Here is a 3,842-nt window from a genome sequence, read left to right on the forward strand (position 1 = left end):
AACAACAAAACCTGGGATGGGCAGCATAACAGAGAGGGATTAAAAAAGAACGGGGACAGGGAATGGCACACAAGGATCCAGTAGAGAAACAATGGCACATGGGAGCAGCAGAGAGCCACCAAGAATAAAAAAGGAATACAAGGAAGGCATAAACAAAACAAAACAAACAACAAACAAAAACAAACAAACAAAAAAAAAAACACCACCAAAAAAAAACCCCAAAAAAAACCCCAAAATCAAAAAACAACCAACCAAAGAAAACCAGACTGGGATGGGCAGCATTACAGAGAGGGATTAAAAAAGAACAGGGACAGGGAATGGTTCACAAGCATCCAGTGAGAAAGAATGGCATGGAAAGCACCACACAGAATAAAAGAGGAACAGGAGTGAGGCATGGAGAAGGACAGAGGAAAAAGCAGAGGGCCAAACACACATTGAGCTCAGAATGAAAGTGATGAGATGCTAAGATGTGTTTTGCACAGCACAATGAATAAAATGGTCTGATTTTCAGAAGACAATTGAGAACAGACAGCAAAACTGCCTCAAGGGTACAGAGGTTTCCTAAGAATTCTCCTGGAACAGGTAAAGAAGAGAAACCACACAGACTATCAATGCAAGACTCTAAAACCAGCAAGAGATTTATTCTTGTGTATTAAATGTTAAAAATCACATGCATAATTATAGAATATTTTAGTTTAAAAAATATTTAAAAAACCAACCCTGACAGTTTACCTGCAAACTGCTATAAAATACCTATTTTATATATATATATATATAAACATGATGATTTTCTGCATTCAAAAAAATTAGACAAGGATGCAACCATCCAGGTAATGCTGAGTGAACTATGCCCTGCATCAGACAGTCTTGTCAAACTCCTGCTGGCAGAACTGAGCTCACCCCAGTCCACAGACGCACTCGTCTCGCACACAAATTCAAATGCAAGTGACAGCTGGAGAAACAAGGAGTGAAAGAAAATTGCATTTTGCACACTACAGCCAAGATCTGTGAAAGGCCACAGTAGAATATGCTGCAAAAGAGCCCATGGTACAAGAAATGCAGTCTCATAGGCTGTCTCCTCAAGACATGCTGGTGGAATATTCTGCATAGCTGGCCATGTGCACAGTGCCCCTGAGTCCTGTAAGCAACATCAGAAACATCAGCACGTGTTTCACCAGGCACTTAAGGTTTAAGACATGTTTTAGCTCCTAAGGAAGGCAGCCAACAAAGATGTTTGTAACATTTACCAAGGAACAGATATAAAAATGACAGGTTGCTCAGATCTAGTACCTTTTCCATTTTCATTCAAAGTCCCAGCCCCGCAGTCCACTTCCCAGCCCCACAGTGATTTCAGCTCCCCCCCAACAGGTGTGATCACAGGCGCAGGCAATATTTTACCATGGACGGGGTTTTCAGGCGCAAGGTTGCAGCCCCCTTTTCCACTCCACACATCCTGTTCTAGTTTCAGGCACAATACCCAGCCTATATGGCACAGCATACTGCCGATAAAGCATCAAGACGTAACAAAGGCCTATGACACGGAAGACAATGGACACACACTACATACCACAGACACGGACAACATAACATAGACACAGATGACATAACACGAAGACAACTGGAAACTGCCTGGCACTTTCAACTTATGGACCCAGGATTCCTACTGCAAGATGAGCCAGAGGCCAATGACGCCAAAGCCCTATGACAATAGCACATGATGATGAAATGTAACTCACTAAAAGAAGTTAGTACCAAAGCAGTTAAAAGGATGCTCAAGAGGCGGACTAAACCTAGAGAAAGAAGAGGACTGCCAGGTGACTGTGGCTACAGTTCTGGACTGCCGGGTGACTGTGGCTATAGCTCCAGACCTGAAGGTGAGTTCCTCGCGGGAAAGATCCATGACATTGTCGAGTCGAAGAAGGCTGATGACGCAAAGTTCACGAGAATGTGGAGATGGGTCGGAACTGCCCTGCCCAGCAAAGGCTCTGGTGAGGCTGAGGAGAAACCCTCCCCTTTTACTTCCCGTCCCACTACAGACCTCTCTGCTAAGCTGACATGAAATTGCCCCCTGTGATAGTAAAGGTTTTCCCCTTCTCCCAGCCACTGGCCCTGACACTTAGCTTTTGGAAGAGGAGCAGACAAAATCCATCCTCGGTTGGACATGGACGTTAAGATGTCCTCTGTGTGTGCCTCGGTGCTGCCGTTTCCAAGTTTTGGCTACAAGCCTCCTCAGGGTACCTAAGACAAAACAGAGAATGTGACTATTGCCCTCAAAAACAGTAATCCCCAGGACTCCTCCACACCACTGCCCCAGCTCACCTCAAGGCGGAATTCCCACTTTTGGCTGGGGGTGACTGGGCATGAATGGTGGCTTTTTCCCACAGGTATGAAAGATTTCTACCCTCGTGTCTTGGAGCCATTTCAGAGGAGGCCCCTGGGAGTCAAAGGCCAGCCCTAGTTCCTGGCAGCTTTCATCTGGGAGAAAACCTGTGATGTTTGCAAATTTAGGAGATGGAATTTCACTTTTGGCCACAGGTACCAGGATGCGAATGACAGCTCTTTTTAGAAGGAAGCAAAGTTTACCACCCCCATGGCTGGGAGGCAGTTTGGAGAAGGCCCCTGGTAGTCCAAGGCCACCCAGAGCCATAGTTCCTGGCAGCTTCTGTCTGAGAGAAATCCCTCCATGTTCGGAGTTTAAGAAGGTGGCATCCCACATTCCCACAGGTGCCCCTGGCTTGGCAAGAAGCCTGGCACATCCTAGTCCAGGCTGTTGGATTCGCTTGCAACCTCCTACTGCAATTATTCTGCAACGGGAACTGTTAAATAACTACAGAATGAGAGACTCTCTTCCTGAAACAGAAATGAATTCCAGCTCCAGAAAAGCTCACTGACACATTTAGAAACACTTCAGCAAAGTAAACCCTCGGAAAAAGCAAAGGTGATTTGTGGTTACCTGGGTCCCCCAGGCTCTATGAGCTAAAGGGGAGAGGAATCTAATGATAGGGACAGGACGACAGAGAATAGTCAAGAGAAAAATGGGCTGAAGGACAAGGAGGGAAGAAATGAAAACATTGGGGCAGGGACCTAGAATGAGAGCATCCAAGAAAAACAACGTGTACTTAGAATATGGGGCACAGAGAGAGAGAGGAAATAAAAGTTGGGGGGACATCACAAAGGCCTAGAGGGTATATGGGGAGAATTTTAAAAAATTGGAAGACAGATAAATGGAAAAAGACAAAAATATCAATGGACTGAGATAGAGGATGAAGACAAGAGAGGTAGGGAAGAGGACAGAAATGCAGAAAGAAAAAGAAAATAGAGAGGTAGAAGGTGAGAGAAAGACAGGCATTGGAGAATAAGGGAGGGAGAGGTGCAGGAAAGCAGAAAAAATTACATCGGTGGAAGAAGGGTGGTAGGGATGGGATGCAGAAGAGGGGCTACATGGACTAATGGGTCCAGGACTCATCGCACCTCCCACTAACAGTTGCTGGGGGAATTTGACAGTTCAGATGTATCTTTGTCTCTCTCTCTCTCTCTCTCTCTCTCTCTCTCTCTCTCACGTAGGGGAGCTTACTCTGTACTTCCAGTGGCTCAGCTGTCAGCCACCTAAGACATTAACGTCTTACAACTTTTACAGTATGAGGCTTCACAAATACACAGCTTCGCATGTGCAGACACTACATGGTTACACATACAGGCCCTGCAGTGCCCGGTGGTGGTCTTAGGATTATGCTTCCTCACCCGGAGAGAGAGAGGAGATCCCAACACTCCTCCCCGGCAAGAATGACATAGTTTTCCCCTGAAATTTGTCACTTCTCAGACTTTTTCCCTGCACCCACCCC

The 3,842-nt window shown here is 45.8% G+C and overlaps 1 long non-coding RNA gene across 1 annotated transcript; it reads right to left on the reverse strand.

Annotated features, from left to right (window-relative positions):
* Positions 1–612: 612 nt before the first annotated feature.
* LOC115948863 lies at positions 613–2,689 on the reverse strand. Its single transcript, XR_004082631.1, has 2 exons — positions 1,399–2,689; positions 613–1,138 (listed from the first exon to the last, which is right to left on the reverse strand). It is a non-coding gene; the product is annotated as an uncharacterized LOC115948863 (long non-coding RNA).
* Positions 2,690–3,842: the final 1,153 nt, after the last annotated feature.

Source organism: Geospiza fortis, unplaced genomic scaffold (assembly GCF_000277835.1).
Source record: "Geospiza fortis unplaced genomic scaffold, GeoFor_1.0 scaffold261, whole genome shotgun sequence".
Classification (NCBI taxonomy): Eukaryota; Metazoa; Chordata; class Aves; order Passeriformes; family Thraupidae; genus Geospiza; species Geospiza fortis.